The sequence below is a fragment of the Melospiza georgiana genome, chromosome 1, assembly GCF_028018845.1.
Source record: "Melospiza georgiana isolate bMelGeo1 chromosome 1, bMelGeo1.pri, whole genome shotgun sequence".
Classification (NCBI taxonomy): Eukaryota; Metazoa; Chordata; class Aves; order Passeriformes; family Passerellidae; genus Melospiza; species Melospiza georgiana.
The window spans coordinates 128,805,222-128,824,686 of record NC_080430.1 but is presented as its reverse complement, the minus strand read 5'-3'; the positions used below and the strand labels follow the sequence as shown (position 1 = coordinate 128,824,686).

At 40.7% G+C, this 19,465-nt stretch overlaps 1 protein-coding gene across 11 annotated transcripts in view; it reads left to right on the top strand.

The window, feature by feature from the left end:
- OXR1 (oxidation resistance 1) overlaps positions 1-19,465 on the top strand; it is a 349,896-nt gene that overhangs the window by 152,090 nt on the left and 178,341 nt on the right. The window contains exon 2 of one of the 11 annotated variants that reach the window (XM_058018453.1): positions 1,132-1,215. The exons of the other annotated variants lie outside the window; for them this stretch is intronic. The gene's annotated coding sequence lies outside the window, so the exon portion shown is untranslated. The remainder of the gene's footprint in view (positions 1-1,131; positions 1,216-19,465) is intronic. 11 annotated transcript variants of the gene reach the window in all.

Sequence of the window (19,465 nt, the reverse complement as noted above, 5' to 3'; positions counted from 1 at the left end):
GGTTTTTTTTCTCCTCGGTATCTCCAAGAAGCCAGCCCCACTTCTGGAGCAGGAACACTATGATAATATATCACATGCTTGTTATATCAATTACTGTATATCACAAGCTGCTAAGGTCTTGTTTTACAAAAAGTCTGCCAGTTGTAATGGCACATTGAGGATATTTAATAGCACTCATGCAGAACCCACTTCGTCACTGCTTTATAGTATGTGAGATAACAGCTCAATAAATACTCCAGGCCAGCCAGAACTGAACATTAACTACAAAATTTAAAATACTTCATTCATTTCTTGCCAAAAGTATTGGGCACATACAAAGCACTTACACCTCCTGCATGGTTAGGAAAAATATTGTTTTGCAGCATTAATTGCAAGTCGACTTCAAATTATTTTAGTATAAATACTGCCTTTGCAGAATCAGGTTTTAAACCAACAAAGACACATGACCATTTACTGCTCATGGAATAGGATTAGAATCATTATTAGAATCACTGGAATATGGTACAAACTTAGCATTCTGACTTCAAAAGCAATTGCATGTTTAGGCAATTTTACATTTTCTTAAAGGCAAGCTAAGCTGATTCCACATGACAGTGGTTTTAATGAGGCTCAATAAACAGTACAGTTTGTAACCTCAGGCCAACTGCTGAGCAGAAGCCAAGAGCAGTGCTACAGCTTTAGTGAACCCATTACTGTGAAAGATGCTGGATCCTGGAGCAGCCTGAGTCACTCATTGCACAAGAGATGAAGCTCCAATAAACAAAAATGAATATCTAACGTGACGGGTGACAACTTCATGTAAATGTGATTTTCTCTGATTTGACAGTGCCTTGATAAAGTCTTAAAGCATGTGGCTTACTAGCAACCATTTAAATTTTTAGCCATTGAATCTTCTGTTTTACTTGCAGACATTTGTATTTGGGGCTTGTGGTTTCCTATAGGTATTGAAAAATTGTTTTGCTTGTGTATTGAGCCTAATTCTCAGAGCTACTCAAGATCTAGAACAGCTTCTATAAACTGTTAGAGTAGTCAACAGTACTGAAATGCATATGTTTTCTTTGCCAATTTATGGTTATTTTTTTATCAAATTCTTTTAAAGGTGAATTGATATAGGTTGTTTCCTACCCTTAGGGCTGATCTTAGACCATGTTCCCCCACCAGCACATTCACTGACCTGGAGCCCCATGAGAGCAGTCTGCATCCCCTGTGAACGAGGTGAGGAAATGGGGGCTAATGAACCACCAGAGGCAGCATAACTCCTCTTTTAAGGTCCTATGTCTCTCTTAGTCCTTATGAAAGTATTTCTGAAGGATATCTGGAAATATAGAATGAATGGATTTAGGGGCTAAAAAGAATAGAAGAGCAAAACCGAGATACTTAATCTTCAAGTGAACAAGGAGGCTGAACCAACTCTATGGATGATTTATACACCAAAAGCATGGACCAAAATAAACAGAAGAGTTGGCAGCACAGGACAAAAAAATTGGTCTTGTACAAGAAAATAGTTAGAAATTAGTTTACATTGCTGAGAATAGTATAGTATATAGTGGGTAATGCTTGGACTTGATCTTAAATGTATTTTCCAACCTAAATGTTTCTGTGATTCTGCATGATGTGCTGGACTGTTTATTCATATTTCCCTGAGATAATCTTATCAAAACCCCTTAAATCTAAGAATCAGAGTTGTGATTCTTATATATGTTTTTCCTATCATCTTTGCAAAGTTGCTGAATCACAATTTAAAGTGGTTTATGCTGAAGTATAAGCTGTTAACAGGTTTACCATTTATGCTTTTGTTCTTCAGCCTAGTAAGACAGCAGAAAAAGATGTTAAGATAACACAAAGCTTGTGCAAAATGATTCTGCAATCAGATTCTGTTCCTTGTTTAGTGCAGTTAAATTACCAAATGGCAACAACAAAGATTAGGTTGTTATCTGCTGACATTTATTTCAGTGGGAAACAGGAAAATGCAGTGTTAGAAAGTAATATCAGAAACACTAGGGATTTACATAGATATAAAGAGACAGATAAACACAACAAAAATCAATATGGTTAGTGTCCTCAGCTCCATCTCCACTTTCCAGAATGATATAGTTTCTATTTACAGTTGGGAAATATGTCCTCAAATGCTGGTGGCATTGCAAGAAATATTCTGGGGAACAGGCAACATCATCACACAGACCATGAAGGGACAAACCACAGCTTTTAATCAATGGAGGAAGGGAAATGAGTGTTACTAATATACTCTTCTCCCTTACAAGGTGGCAGGCCTGATACAGTGCAGACTGATATGTCTGAGCCAAGGCACGAAATGCAAAGCCAACTTTGAATGGGTACATCAAACACTTGGAGTTCCAGGCAGCAGGATCCGTACTGTGAGATTAAACAAGGGTTGCTAGTTTGGTTTTGCAAGCAGATTGACTGTTGGTATTTGAAATTGTTTTATAAGTGGTTATCTTTCATGTTTCTTCATAGAAATATGGAGAGACTGGCATGAAAATTATTTTTTATCATTTTATAGTGTAATTTCCTCTTGAGTGATCTTGCCAGGTTAAAATACACATGCGGAAGAAAACGGTCATGGTTATCCTCCTAGGCTGTAGTAAGCCAGAGGCTTTATAGGCCTAAAGCTATATGTATATATATGTAAAGGTAGGTAACTGATCATAACATATTATTCAGGACTAATGTTAGATCTGGACTTTATAGTATCTTGTATTCTAAAGAATTTGGCGCCTAATGTCTTTTTAAGTGTTGGTATTCCTGCACTCAGAATAAGTGATTGCTGACCTAGGGAAAGAAATGGGGCATCTGTGCAGAACTCCAGAATTTCAATAGCTCCACATTAAAAGATGCTGGCTTATTTACTGAGTCATAATTTATTGGTGTTCCCCATCTCTATAAAAGTTTAAAAGTATAAAAAGCTAAAATAGACTATAAATCCAGAACCTGATCCCTTCTGATGCATATCTAGGTTCTGTGGCCAGTTTTCCTGAAGGTACCCTGTGGGGAGTCAAGGTTCACCCCAATTTTTTTTTGTTATACCTTGTGATGTATTCCTACCACTGTGATAATCAATCAAGCGATGAAATAATTTGGTTTTGAGTCAAAATTGATGAGGCACATATAATAGTCCATGCCAGGCCTCAGAATTTTTCATTTAGTGAAAGGAGAGCTTTCCCTACTTCCCATTGGTATCCCCCATGTTTGTGGTGCCTGGGACAGATTTTGAGTGGGTGTGGAAATTGTGCTGGTGGAGGTCTCGTCACATGGCACACATGATTGTGACCACCCTGCCTGAAATCCCCTACCCACAGCCAAATAGGGGGGATAAGCTCCCTTTGTGCCACCCTTGGCTGTGCTATCAAGGCCATGCAGGAGGATCTCTCAGCAATCCATCTAGGGTGGATTGATGGTACCAGGAATGGAGGGAAAGGAGGGCTGGCTGTTGATATCTTTATTGATTTAATCTCCTTTGCCTTGAGAGTCTCAAGCTCATATCTGTGCACTTCAGTTATTAAAAATTACGTTTTAAGTTCCTAACTGCAGGCAAGCTTTTGAGTGAATGGTGTAATTCTTGTAATCAAAGCATGAGCTTTATTCTTTCAAAGTTACATACAAGCTTCAGTGAATTGTTCCTGTGTCTGCTGAAGCTTCTCTCTCATTCTGAATAGCAGAGAAATAACCATCTTTCTTTTTTTCTTCTCCAATGAGATTTGCTGTTTGGTTGATATTCCTTTTGAAAGGAAGTTCAGATATGAAAGCCTGGGACAATTATAATATGGAAAAAGATATTTTCTATCAGTCTCCATGAACCTTACTGTTCTGGGTAGAAGGACCTCATTTGGCCTAAGCAGCTATCTCAGACTACTGCAAACTGGTATTTGAGTGCAAAATTAATATTATTTTGTTAAATTGTCACTTGAGTAATTGTTGTTGTACAGCCATTGCTCTGCTACTGTTGTGATTGCTTCTCAAATAAGAAGGATTGTTTTTTTTTATTTAGATGCTGATTTTTACATGCAATAAATGAGACACAGCTCTCACTGCTAGGTGAAGACAGAACTTCAGAATGGATTTAGATACTTTAAAGTATTTTTAACTTTAGTGGTTCCTTTTTAAACAGAGAGTAGAAGATGCTCACAAGAAAGGTCTTTTGCAGCCTAACCTAACACTCTAGCCAGGCAGTCTAAGGCCATAAGTGTTTGAGGAAGTTGATGTTACCCTGTTACAGAGAAGGATAGCTTCAACTCGAGTTGAGAATCTTGTCTGTAGCATTTTTGCCTTAGTACAGGTTTACTTTTAGGGACAGTTTTAGCCTTAAGCCTTTTTTAGCCTGTCTTATATGTGGATACTAATGGTGGCATCAGTGAGTCTGATCATCAATTGTTAATTAAATTTCTAATTATTTCTAATAAGAGTATAAAAAAGAATAATATCATATTAAAAACCCCTGTCATATTTTATTAAACAAGCTGACCCTCTAATTTTCCTGTTTCTTCAAGAACTGTAAAAATGTCAGTTTAAATTAGATTGCAGTTTATTGATGGACTGCTAAACACAGTAACCATTCCATCCTGTCTCTTTGAATGCCAAAATCTCGAGCTGTACCACAACATCCTGATGAGCATTTCTACCACAGCTAAAGCAAAGCTTTAGCACAGGTACCTGTACTGAGAGAGTCTGGATTTAGAATCCCTTATACCTGAAAATTTGTAACTAAATCAGTCCTAGATTGATTAGCTGAAATGCTCACGTACAATATTTCACACCCAGATGAGCAGTTTTGGTGCTGTGTTTGCTGCTGTGATGGCAGAGACTGTGCTGGGAGCCTTGCAGTCCCTGTGGGGCACGCGTCCCACACTGCAGGGGCACAGCAGCAGCTGATGTGCTGCCTCTGCAGAAGGAAAAAGGTGTTTTTACCCTCCCTTGATGAGCCAGACCCTGCAAGGAGAGGAGAAGGAGCCGGTGCTGAGGGCTGGAGGCGTGGTAGCACAGGCAGCCCATGGCTCTGGGAGCAAAGCAGTTTGTTAGAGCCTGGCAGAGTTTCACCTGAGGGGTATTGTAAGAGACAGTGTTCCACAAAACTTTGAAATAAAGAGCAGGGAACACACATGTTGATGGTTCCCTTCCTCTTCCCATTTCTCTTGAATGTGTGTTAGCTGCCACCCAGAAGATCTGAAGGATATGGAGAGAGGAAACTGACACAAAGTAGTGTAGCAGTTACCATCTTCTACCCTGAAATGTGTAGAGCCAGACAATCCTCAGAGGTGATTAAGAGAAGAGTTCAATTCATTTATATTTGAAGGGGAACTCGAGTTTTTGATATTTGTATCTGATTTTTTAAAGCAAACGTGCGGTTTTCATCTGAGTACTGGCTGCTGACAGGAGCAGCACAGCTGGAGGAGGTGGCATTTATTTATGGGGCATTTGCTGCTGCTCACTTCTCCACTGTGAATCCATGAAGCTGCTGGTTGTACTGAAAAAAAGAGGATAGGGATGCTCAGTCACCTGCACAGCTCAGCCTCCAACATCAAGAGTCACACTGAAACGACATTGAAGTGACATAGGCATTACCTGGAGGCAAGGAGACGAACAATGATATTAAAATGATGAAAGGAAATAAAAGGATTTTATGGATGAGGGTCACAGTTAGAGGTCTAGATGTGTGTCCATTTGATGGAAGGGGAAGAGGAGCTGGAGGCAGAGCTGATCCTGCTAAACCCAGAAGAAAGGGCAGTTAAAGCAGTCAGGTAATTTCATATCACCAAAGTGATGTGAAAAGTGTGGCAGGTTGACAGTCAGTGCTGGCTTTGTTGCCACTGTCTCCCAGTGGTCAGAGGCACAGTGAATAGCTGTTTCCTTCTCCTACCCCAGCCAAACACCAGCACCCTCTGAATTAGCAAAATCCCAAGCTGCCACATTCCTGTTTGGCAGTGCTTTGGCACAAATGGGCTCAGGGAAAAAAGCAAAAGCAACTAACCGGTAAGGTGAAACAGTGTCACTTATAACTATAAATTATCAGCCATAAGCTGAGAAATTCTGTCAGGTACCCACATCAGTTTCTGTTATTAAAATCATGTTGTAAATGCAGACTTGGATTTTGAAAGTTAAAAATGAGCCGGGATACAGGAGCAACTGTGGCTGCAGAAGAAACTATAAGTAGTCTCATGACTACATATGGTCTATTTTTCAATAGTGTCTATTGGTAATAGGAAGGTAAAAAGAATCCGTGGAGTTGAAGACAGTGCAGCAAAGCTTAGTGTCTCAAAGCCTCACCTTTTCTGAAGAATATTCCAGATGCTGCTACAGTGATTATACATGAATATGCTACTTGTAGTGATGCTGGTTTGAGTTCTGCCTTTTTTTCCCCTTTTGTATGTTCTCTGTATTCTTTGCACATATATTTGTGGCTCTGTAGCCTGTTGTATTAGTAGCTCATTTTCCCAGTAATTTTCCATGGCCTTTCTCTGAGCAGAAAGACAAAACAAATTCCAGAGCTCCAAGCCCCAAGGGGTGTTGGGGTACAAGGCCCCTGTCCTGTCTTGGTTAATCTTGGGAACCAAGGCTGAGAACAACTCTTGGAAATACATTTCATGGACAAGTACATCTAGTGCTCAAGGGGGCTCCAGAGAAGGGACTTGACCTGGGGGGGAATTGCATTACCACTTGTCCTCCTAATTGGTGCTTTTTATCAATTATGCTAATTTCCTAAAACCTATTAATGTGCATTCACCCCTGGTGGGGGTGAAATTTTGCGGACATCTTTCCATACCTGCTCCTGAAAGCCTTCAAATAAAGACCCTCTTTTATATCACCTCCTTATTAAAATTATCTCAAGTTTCACTTCCAAGTTAGGAAAAAGGCAATAGTAGCTTTTCCTTGGATATGTGAAAGAGAGAAGAACTCTTCTTGGAATGGGCTCCTTTTAGTACTTTTGCTGTTGTTTTGCTGTTTCTTTGTTTTTCCCAGCAGTAGCCTAAAAATAGTTTGAGCTGCTGTGGTTCAATACAGATACCCAGTTCGGGTACATGGTAATAAAAGTTGAATAGAAGCTCTGCGTGTGTTCTGTCAGGAAGGTGTTAAGGTGCTCGATGACTGTCTTTGCACGCTACTAATTTGGGCTGGTATTTTTAGTTGTGTTCCCAGTAGGAATGGCACAGAGTTTCTCCCAGACAGCTTTGATAGCTGATTCCTGTGGGAAGGGGCTACTACTGAGTTACAGTAGCCATCCCACCAAGCTCAATGCCTGCTTTGCTCTGATAAACCAAGTTTCCAATTAAAAAAATCCAGAAACAAAACAACCTCCTAAAACTTCACATCCTCTTCCTTCCACTGAGATACTGATTATTTATTTTCCCCTCTGGAAGTTCAGGGGAAGGGATTCTGGATGTATGTTAAGGCTGTATTTATGGAACCAGATTAACCTGCAAGTTCTTGATGGGGGTTTATCTTGTTCATTGCATGTGAGGATTGTGGTATTTTTCTTCTTTTGTTTTTATAGCAGAATGTTAGGAGATGAGAGAGAAGTACTTCACAGAGATCGTATAGACTATGCAATGGACTTTATGAAGATCTGAAGAGATGCTCAACCAAGAGTTCTTCAGATAAATTATAAAAGGAAGAAGGGAACTTAAAAGGATGTATTTTATTTTTTAAATTTTCTAGCTCTTTTTATTTGCTAAGACAGCATATTTAATTATGTTATGTATGAAATAATTCAGCAGACTAATAATGATACAAATAATCTGAAATAAAAAATAATTTGTGGCACTAAAATCATAACTATAATTAGTTTTTTTCTGTTTCTCTAATATTCCTAATCAGAACTACTGCTTCACAAAGGGCTGTGAAATAGTCCTGTTGGGCATGCAAGGTTCCTCATGAGCAGTACTGAGTTTCTAAGGTCTGGCTTTGATCTTTTACTAGTATTTTAGTTTTGGTGGGACAGAACCCTTGGGATTAGAGCTGTCAGGAGGCCTGGAGAGTGCCTGTGTGCTGGAGAGAAGGACTGCTGTGATGTATTAATAGTGGATTGCAACTGACGTGCAGAGTAGATGCCTGGATTGTTTTGAAAAATACATTTAAAAATTTTTTTTTTGGGTCGGTTTTGTTTTTCAAGCCCAGAGGTAACTCAATTTTGAGCCATGATTTCAGGAGTAGTTTTTGCTATTATTGAGACTTCTTGGTAACTGCATTTTTTGGGTGGTATGTTTCAGGTACTAAAATACCCCCAAAACTGAGTGCTATATGAATTTTTCTCCATTAGTCTTTGTCTGGAGAAAAAATTATAAAAAGTTTTTATACTACATCTCTGCTGGACACTGCAGTTTGCATATTTTCCTGTTTCAGAGTCTACTGTCTCTCCTGGCTTTTATTTCCAAAACATGCCAGCAGTGGAAGTCAGGTGGTGGGCACAAAGTAGCGGCAGCAACATGAAATAGGGCATTCTGTGGGCTCTGGAGAGGCATAGTGCAGAACAAGCTGCAGCTGAAAGGTGACAAATCTGAGACAGCTGAACTCTGTGTGTAGACCTGGGAGACTTTGAGCTAGATCACAGGTAGGTGCTGAATTTCTGCACATGGCTCTTCACTGTTCGCTAACTAAAAATATTTTCTGGAACGGAGAGTGCAGGCACCTTGCTTTGGACTTTGCTAACTCCCACTGTGTTCAGGGCATCCTTCTGTTGATCAAAGCAGGGCAGATTGAAAATCAGGCTCTTGTGGAGGAGAGTACAGAAACACCCTGAATGTCAGGGGAATGTGCTGGGCAGAATATGGGAAGCTGCTCAGATAATGCTGCAGACTGGTAGCAGAGATTGTTTTTTCTCAAGGAACACAGGAGGTAAGATGAGGATGGCAGCAAGGAGGACTCTCCTGGGGGCTATGTGACCTAGATGGGTGGCTCCTAGGACCAATGGATCTCCAATTCATCTTCCTAAAAGACTAGGAGTACTTCAACTAAACGTTTCCACGTATCCTCAATGAATTTCTACACCAAAAAAAAAAAAAAATCCTTTAAAAGGCAACCTCTTAATTGCTGCTGACAGTTTACTAGGACTACTTCTGACCTGCCTAGAACATTAAATCTTAAATCTCTTGTGATGAGAGTGAGTCTGAATGAGCTGTTAACCATGTGTAATTTTATGGCATACAACATGAAAGTTTATGTGATTTACATGGTCTTGCCCTTGGTAGCATTACAGCTGGACTGCCTATCACCTCATATATTCTGCCTACAAAACTTTCTATAAAAGTAAATGAACAGTTGAATGTACAAACTCTTTTACAGAAGTTTTGTTGCTGAGGGATAACCTAAAAAAAAAAATTCCTTTGTAGAAGCCTTGTATTCACATTGGGTTTTGCTGTCATTATACTTAAAGGACAGTTGTACCACCACTGTGGATAATGAGAGCCACCAGGACTGGAGACTGACACCTTTTTAATTCCTTTTTCCTGCCTCAAGTATAGGCAGAAGTTTAATTTCCCTTACTGTCTGGAAGTTTAATCTTTTTAAGATTTTGTTCATCTTGGCTCTGGTTAGAACAGTTGAATCCTTTGCATTTGTTTTCAAGACTGGAAAGTAATTTTCCTCTAGTATTTTCCATACCTAATAATTTAAATTCAATGACAATTCACCTTTCATCCTTCCCTTATGAGCTGACTAGATTGAACTCCTTTAATTTAGCATTGTGGAGCTTATTTTTTAGCTGCAGGGTTACTTTTGTTCTCCTTCAAAGTTTTCAGGAAGTAAGTAGAAATAATAAATTTTATCATCAGAAAAGTCATTTTAACGTAGTAATGTTTTAATTCAATCACATAAGAACGGAGAAAGATTACACTATTTTTACCGTAGCACCAGACCCAGGTTTTATGAGAATACAGGCATAGCTTTAGATAACCAAGTCTGTCTTTGAGCTGTCTCCTTCTAAGTCAAAATCTTTCAGCCTTACTTGGGAACACATTATCTTGGACAACAAAAAAAGAACATTGAAGGAACAAAAGTTTTTCCAAAAAAACCCTGTTGACTGGCATTAATTAGTTTTCTTGCATCTAATTACTGGTAATCATTATGATGACAACAGTAAAGAAAAAACCGTAGAGGTCTTGAATTTTTCTGTGAGTGGTAAGGATATGTTTAGGTAGCAGTAAATGCTATCACATTTTAATGAGGAGAAAAGATTTTGAACTAGCTCTTGAATCTAAATATAGACATTTACAGTTAATTTTAAGTGTGTGTAGGAGAGGAGAGAATGGCCTTTTACCAAAAGCAATGTTTTGTGTTGCTACATTGTTCATTGGAGCAAAACACTGTTTGGGGCTGGATTTGATATGCACATTTCTTTATTAGAATTACTGAATAAAAAAAGAATCAGTGACTTTCACAGAATTGCACAGTAAAATCTTCTATAAACAAGAAATCAAGTTTTCTCAGTGCACTTGATGCCATCCAGTGATCTGTTGCCAGATTTATTTGCAGGGCGGTTCTTGGGCACACACACTGCCGCGTGGATGGAGCGCTGTCTCGCAGGCTGTCAGCAGAAAAGGCTGATCATCTCTGCAGGGAGCTGGTGCCAAGCTGGGCCCTGCAGGGCTATTAATTCCAAACTCTTCCACCATCTGCTTTCAGGAAATAGAGAGGGGAGCATCACTGACCTTCGGGGTGTTTTTGCCTTTGGCTATTAAACAATCTTCGATAGTTCTGAGCCCTGGCTCTGAGCTCTGCCTGCAGTCTCTTTCTCTCACTCCAGTTCCTACAGTGAGCTTCAAGGTGTCCAACCCATTAGAAACTTCTGAACACATTTTTTCTGAGTATTACAAAACTAAATAGAAAATGGGAATAGCAAATCAGCCTTTTATATCCAGTGAGTAAGGGTTCAAAAACAAACCAAGGACTGCATCCAGACATTTCTTTAAAAATGAGAGCACGTGTCCCAGCTGCAGAGGGATTCCTGCCGACTGCAGTGGTGTTGCATCCTTTGTAGTGGTGCCATGTCTTGCTCATTGTTGTGCTGTGTAGGTCTGCACTAGCTGTAAAATCCCAAGGAGGTGTAAAATGGTGCGGAACCCTGCCTGCTTGTGCACAAACTCAGCAGCACTTATTGCCCATGTGTGGCACTGGGCTGGAGCAGTCATCCTGCTCGTTTTGTGTCCCCAGGAGTGGTGCCAGTCTCTGCTAGCTCCAGCATCTGATCCTGTTACATCAGAGTCTGGTTTCTGCAAGTCTGGCGGTGGAAGACTGGGAGAGATAGCTAAAGCACTGGCAGAAGAAACAATGTGGGATAATGCTTAAACTGAATATTGGGAGCACCAGGAACTCCCAGGCTCTCGCAGGGAGGTATTTTGAACCCCCCAAAATCCTTACTAGAGGGCTGGTCTGCTTTGAGATATGGGTGGACAATCACTTCTGCCTTCTGCCTGCATTGCCCAGGCATGCAAAAGAATTGTGGTGAAAATAAAATAGCTGCATTACCTGACTGCCCTTCCAGCTGGGAGAGAAGATGAAGCTTAATGTTACAAATGTGGTGGTCTCAACAGCCATTTTTTATTGGACATGATAAGACTGTCAGCATGGGGAATGAAATGCATTTGAGACTCTTGCACATCTGTACTGGCCTCTTGCACATCTGCACTGGCCTCTTGCACTTGAAAGATTTATTTTTGACTTATTCCATTGTGCTTGGAGTGCTTAAAGGGCCATTTGCAAAATTAATCCTTGAAATGGAGGAAGAATACTCATTGCATTTGCAGAAATTGAGTGGGGACTAAAATCCTCATTCAGCAAATATTGCAGATGTCACATTGTGCTAAAGAAATTGGCAAAAATGTTGAGTGGTTTTAGTCTAATTTTAAACCCACATAAAATTAATGGTCAATAGGGATACATAACCTTTGAATATTTTGAAAACAAGAGAAGCTTTGAATTGACTATGGTCAATTTGAGTAGTAAAATAGTTTTTAAGATAAATGCTTGTCCTGGTTTAGGGCAAATTTGGGAGAAAACCTCCAAAGGGGGTCCCTCCAGGAAGCAAACCCACACAGCCCCTCCTCCCAACCGGTTCAGGAAGTATTCCTTGGAGAGAAGTGGAAAGAGCCTGTTTATTTAACAGGCACAGCACCCCCCAGCACACAAAATGAACGATACTGGATGACACCACTCTGAAAAAGATGACAAATTCAGAAAGTCTCTCTTGGAGGTGCTTGCTCTGTTCTCAGTCCCTCCGGTGCTGGGGCAGCTGCTGCAGCCACAAGGTGCAAACTCTCGGTGTTCCCAGGTCCCAGTCCGGAGCAGGTTCAAGTAGGTCCAAAAAAAGGGAAAGAAAAACAGTCCAGGGAAAAATTCAGACTGCTTTGCTGAACTAACTAATGGGCAGAAGGAAAAGCAAGAGCAAAGTGAAAGCAAGAGCAAAATGCAAAAGCAGCACCATATACGGCCCCGTCTCCGTGTCCTGCCGATTGTGGAGGAGTGAGCAGGCTGATAACTGATAACAAGACAAAACGTTCACTCTTCAGAGCCTGTCTTGGAGGCACAGCACAGAATATCCAGCGTAAACAGAACACATGGCTGGGGATAACATCACAACGTCACCCTAGGACAATGCTATAAAGGATATTTATGAACTTTTAAATTCTGTTTTGTTCTTTTAAATGAGAGCTTAAGAACAGAAAAATTTGCATATTAGTTTGGTAACATTCCCACTTGAAAATCAGAAGAAAAGAAAAAAATGTGTATTTAAACTAAATTTTGATGAAAAGTTTAGAAATGCCTAAACAAATGGGGAGGGGGGTCCATTTTTCATGAAAAAAAAAGATCTTTTAGGGACATTCCAACTATTGTTGCAGTCGGTGACTTTTTTTTTTTTTTTCTGAAAAGCATAATTTTTTCATTCTCAGGTAATTAAAATTTGAGATTGGTGGTTTAGGGAACTATTCTGTGGACCTATTTTTTTTTTTTTGCACTGATAGGTCAATAAGTTCCAAATATTTAGTGCAAAAGTTAAAGCCAAACAGGTTTCTGAATGATTTATAATTTTATTACCTTATGTATTTATTTCTTTTTTTAAAGTCAGAGTGATGTTCAGCATCCAGTGAGTCTCCCACTGTAAAGCTTGTATTCAAAATTGGAGACAAGTTATTAATAAAATACATTGTGTCTGCTAGAGCCTGCCATTAAATGATGTCCTGGAAACATTCAGTGTTTGTTGTACAATAGTATTAGGGAAGGGAAGCAATAATACAGCATCTTTTTGTTGTACCTGAGTAAGTTATTAGTCTTAGACTAAATGCCTTTGTGTAAACAAGAGTTTAGTGTTGAGTTTTTTTGTGGTCTTTGCCAGAAGCATTATGAAAAGCAAAGTTGCTGCATCAGTCCTTTTACTAGTCTTTTCTGGAAGAAAATGTATTTCATCATATGTTTGCAAGTCTGACATGAAAATGTTATTTAAAGGAACAGTCTTTAAGTCTTCTTTGACCAGTTCTGTCCTCAGATGGGTGTAAAAGTGTGTAAATAAAATTATTGCAGCATCTTACTAGCTTCTGATTCTCCTGCCTTCTCCCAGAGGCAGAGCTGCAGGGGCTGAGGCAGCTGCTGCTGCTCTGCAGGAGGACAGAGCTTATCATTATATTGGCATTCAATCTCTCCCTTGTGCAATTCTTGTCCCTTCCCTTTTTTTTTTCTTTCCATATTCCTTCTGTAAATATTAATGTGTTGTCTTGTTTGAATTTTAAGACTGATCTTTTTCCCCTAAGAGTGATTTTCTGTAATTATTTATGCTATTACCTATTTCTGAAAGATTTTCTTAAAAGCTATAAACTCAGTTTGGGGATATAAAACAAATCACTTTTCTTTCCTTGGCAACGAAGATGAAGGAAAGCTAGAAATGTTTGTTTATCAAGACATTCAAACTTATTTAGAATTCAGACATCAATTCCTGTCTGTTTAGACAAATATTTGTTCTTCTTGTGAAGGTAGTTCCCAGTGCAATGTGATAGACTGGCTACTCATGCCAATCCCTCTTTAACAGTGATTTAAAAAGCAACAAAATATTTTAATATTTTGGACTAGATAATCTTGCAAGCAAGACAGCATCTAGAAAACACACGGCAACTTTCACTGTTGTGGTGCCCTCCTCATGAACAATTTCAGAGCTGGGGATTGTCACTTCTCTCATCCCTCAAGGCAGTCAAGAGACTTCCACTCCACAAGTCTCCTTGCAGTGCACTGAGAAGCCAGAGAGTGCAGCAGCAGCAGCACTCAAGCCTTGTTTTAGGTCTTAGTTTCTTCCTTCCCTATTGTACATTGCCACAGAGCAAAGCAGGGGTTCTCTTCCAAGCTTCTCTTCGACTCTTCTTTCTCCCTCTTCTCAGGTTCTTAAGGTTGCAGAGCACTCAGGCTGTGTGTGCAAAATCTACTGATGTTTTAGTATTTGTCTTATTTCAGCTCTTTCTGAGCTGTCTGGAAGGGAATAATGTAAGAAAAAATATTTGCATCCTTCGTTTGCTGCTAATTTGGAGTAGATGCAGCACTGCTGTAATTCTTACCAGGGAATCTCAGACATATTCTTCTCTCAATAGGCACGTGTCTACTTATGTCTATAATAATGTATGAACCCTATAACAGATTGTTCCATAATCATACTAAATATTTATGTTTTCTTTTGTTTCCACAGTACCCTTCATGGTAAAATAGGTTTCAATTACATTAGCTGTTTTTATGGGTTTAAGTTTGTTTTTGTGTAGGTTTTTTTTTCTCTTCCTGTGTTGTACTAACAATCTCTAAGGTGTTATTAGTACAGCACTTTTTTCTGAGTGAAGAAATAAATACCACTTGACAGTTGACAACTGCTTTTAAACAGAAGAAGCCATTACTGCAGTAGCACGTGATGGCAGAGTGACTGACACAGTGCCTGACCTTCGCACGCAAGTGCTGGTCCAGCTGTCCTGGTTCTTTCTGTCAGTGATGGCTGGGTCTAGCAACAGCTACATAAGTGTGAAACCCTTGTATTCAGGAGGCTCATATATCTTCTGCCTTTGTGCTGTTTAAAATGGTTGCTAGGGAAGACAAAGAAAGGTCTGTTTGGAGAGGAAGATGGTTAGAGACAAACTGGTTCCCAGTCCACTCTGCATGTGAATAGTGCTACACTGCAGCAACAATAGCACTAAAGGGAGATTTGTTTATTTTTAGCTATGTTACATTGGTTTCCCATTTGTTTGTTATCTTGAATGTAAGCTGCAGGCTTCTGTGTGCACATGAGACCTTGGAATGCATGTAGAAAGAAAATGTACATTAGGAGCAGAGCTAGAGTTGTTTATAGCAAGAGGTTTTTAGAGGTTTTTTTAGCCTAGAGAAACATATCTCCATGTACTGATTATATATTTGCTAGATTTTTTTTATTATTAGCCCTAATGGGATCATCCCTGTTTGGAATGATGACAGTCATCACTTTAGTAACACCTTCCAACTCACATTGCTGCTGTGAGCAGTTTTCTGTTGTACTGTGGAATAAATCTAGTATATCAAGTGCATCGGAAATTCAATGAGAAACAGTGATTTCTTGTTTCATCCATCAGTTGTGCTTCTCAAACCTGTAACTACATGAGAAGAATATGAAAGTAAAACTTACAGGTCACATAAGTCCTGGATAAACTATTAGCAAAATATTGCTGCATGGGAAGCGTACATGGATATTTCTGAAATTACTACCACTGTGGCTATTTCTCACTGGGGAAGTTAGTTTTCTTCTCAAGAGTCCAATACAAGAAAAAAATATATGCCAACTTGAGATGAGTGGTGGATAGAAATCTACTCCAAATACGTTTGCAAGTAGATCTCCTATTTGTTTGGATTCGTTGGATTTCTGTGATTTGCAAGACAAGGTGCCAAGCAATACTTTGCTCTAGAAGCCAGCTGCTGAACCTTCACTGCTGGGCTAGGGTTTCTTTTTTTCCCCTCACTTCTTGTCACTGCTTCTTTATGTTGGCATAGGACACTTTGTCTGAATTTTATCCAGGAATTCTCAGATTTGGGTAAAGTATAACAGCTTTCTACCCCTTTGTAGTTAAACTGTGTCTATGCACTGTGTCACATGGTAGGCAGTGACAGAAGGCTATAACCAGCAAGAATCTGGGGGGGTTTTTTACCCTTGGGAAGACCCTTTGAACGCAAAATGCTTGTAAGAGACACATGGTAACCAGCTCAGCAAAGCATTGCAGTTTTTTGGGGATGTATTGGCTGGGCAAGTCAGTGATCTCCATCTGAAATGGGGGCTTCTTTTGTAGGAGCAACAATGCTGCATGGGTACAATAAAATGCCTGAAATCACCAGTGTCAGAGAAACCAGAGAGGAGGGCAGCAGCTGACATTAATTTCATGTACCTCAATCTGACAGATTCATGTGGCACAGACATGTGCTCTGGATACAGATCCCAAGACACACAAGTACATCCACTGTTTGATTAGGAAATAAGAAAATACAGCCTGCATTTCTAAACCCTCACCCTTAACCATTGCCTGAGCCACATGGAAGTTGTCAGAACAGCTACAGCCTTTTAACTAAAAGCCTCAGAAGGAAGGTCTATATATGTTTGTTTCTAAACTAATATGTATATTTTTCTTATTTAATCTGGTCTAAAAGGGGACCAAGAATCTGCCATGGTGCGTGCAAATAAAGAGGTGCTTATGTTGATGCTCAGCCACACAAGTGCCATGCTGGCACAGATCTATGATTTCTAAGTTGAACTTTCTGAACAATGACAAGTTCATTTTGCCATGTGTTTCTGCTTTGTGCTGAAATAGAGCCAAACCCCTCATATCAACATCACAAATGAAATTATGTGAAAGTGTCTGTTTTCAAATTAGAAAGATCCTTCTACTTTTTAATTTGGCATCTTCTTTTGGAAACAACAAAAAATGGACCACAAGTGACAAAAATGTGCCATACAGAAACCTTTCCATTGGAATTGATATACCCTGTGAAACACTGTACTCCTGATGGAACAGCATAATTCTGTAGGGTGTGGGGAAAAAAAACCAACATGGCAAAACCCACCCAAAACATCTTGTCAAGTTTTGACAAAATCTAATTATCTTTTCAGAGAAGTCTCAGAGTGAACAGATTAATTCAAACTATCTGGTTCCCCTTTTTTTCTCTTAAGAGAGAAAAGGAAAAAAAGAACAATTTTACTTGAAAATATGGTTTTTAAAATATACTGCAGCCCCCGACCTTCTGACACAAGCATACATCTAGTACTGCTAACTGATATAAAAAAATTACTGGCCTGGAACCAAATGTCTCATTGAAAACTAAGATGAACAAAAGTGTCATTCAGACTTACAAGTGTTAGCTAGAAAAGCTAAATGCTTCTCTATATGCCCTTATAATTTGCCTTTCTCTAATTTGTCAATAGATTCAAGTCTGTCTCCTCCTGTTCCTCAGACTACAGACCTGTGTAAGGAAGAGCAAATTGACAACAGTGTGCTTAGTCCAAATGGGTGGACAACACCTGGGACAAGTGCTAGTGCTTGGTGATGTTTTTGAGGATCAGATGCACTGACAGTCTGTTGCACATATCAGTCAAAATCCTGTCCCTGCAATCTACTTCTGTACTCCCAGGAGCACTATGTGGTGCACATAAATCCAACAGGTTAGAGTTTGTCTGCTAAAAATACACTGCTGCTTTAATAATGCTGTAGTAATGTATTTCACATTTCTTATTTGAAAGTAGCAGGTGATACATGAATGAAAAATCTTATTTAATATATTGATCAGCTCATCTAAAAGCTGATCTCAAGATCTCTCATGAGAGCCCCCCTGGAGTACTGCACCCTGCTCTGGGACACCCAACCCAGGATGGGTTCCAACTCTCCACAACAGGGAGCTTGATGATCGTTAAGTTTTTGTAATAAGAGAACAACTCTTCCTGTTGTTCTCTTATTACAAAAACTTCTATACCTTCTTGGTGATTTCACATTCCTCACAGCACTGACTCCTTCCTCCTTGCAGCACAACCAACAAACTCCAGCAGCTCTTCTTGACTAGCTAACCCACTCTTTCATAGCACTCATCCTTACTGGACATAGCTGCAGCCTATTAAGGGCAGGCCTGTTCCTAATCCTTGGTAATTAGTACAGCTGCAACTCAGGGGTGAGATTGCCTTCTGCACCATCTCTATTCTCTTACATTCCATCCCCCACACCTTCTAACCCAAACCAGCCCTTCTATATCCTATGATGCTATGATCTTATCACAAGTCCCTCTCCAACTTTATTTCAGGAAATGGAAGCCTGCAATTAGGTGCTTCCTGAAGCCTTTCTTTTGCTGTGCTGAACAATTCCAGTTCTCTCAGCCTTTATTCACAGTAGAGGTGCTCCATCCCTCTAATCATCCTGATGGCCTCTTCCAGACTCTCTCCAGCAGGTCAATGTGCTCCCTGTGCTGGCAGTTCCATAGCACTCCACACTTTATGGAACACTCTATGTGTGAAACTAAAATTTATTTTGGCGTTCAGGGCTAAACCCGACCCAGACATCGGGCACACTTTCACAGGTGATGTTACATGTCTGCGGGGCACAGGCGGACCCACACGCTGTGTCCTTCAGCTGATCCTGCTGGCAGAGCCCGTGCTGGTGCCAATGGCTCCGTGCCTGCTGGCAGCGCCCCGGGGCCCACAGGAACCCACGGAAACCCCTCCGTTCTCCATCGGGGCTGGGGGCTGGGACAGGAAAGGGACAGGGGCAGTGAGGGGACAGGGGTAGTGAAGGGATGGGGCACTGAGGGGAGAGGGGCAGTGAAGGGACAGCGTAGTGAAGGGATGGGAGCAGTGAGGGTACAAGGGCAGGGTCAGGGAAGGGTCAGAAGCATTGAGGGGGCAGGGGCAGTGAGGGGATAGGGGCAGGGAAGGGGCAGTGAGGGGAAAGGGGCTGGGCAGGAGTGGCACCGTTGCTTGTCCAGGCCCGTCCCGGCCTGGCAGCTGCGAGCGGAGCAGGGGCCGGGGCGATTACAGAGCCGCTCTCGGTGCCCCTGCCGTGCCCGCCCGGCTGTACAGATCGCTCCATGGGCTGTATGGAGCTGTGCTTCAGCACCCCCACCCCACCATCTGTGGGGATGTAGTGGGTGCGCCTGTGGCTGGCTGTCCCCTCTTTCCCACCGCAGCAGGAGATGGAATCCTGCCGAGGTGGGATCCTTGGACAAGGTTATGGGATGTAGGGGGATACAATATGGGTAAATGAAGGTGGTATAGAATGTAATCTTACCCCCTAAAGAGTTGCAGCTGAGCCAATTATCAAGGATTAGGAGCAGGCCTGACGTTAACAGGCCCAGCTGTAGCCAATCAGAAGAGTGTTATAAAAGAGTGGATTGGGTGGTTGAGGGAACTGGAGTCAGTGGCTGCTGTGAGGACAAGGAGGAGTCAGTGCCTGGAGGAGCTGCCTACAAGAAACATCAAGGAGGTGTGAAACTCCAGCAGTAT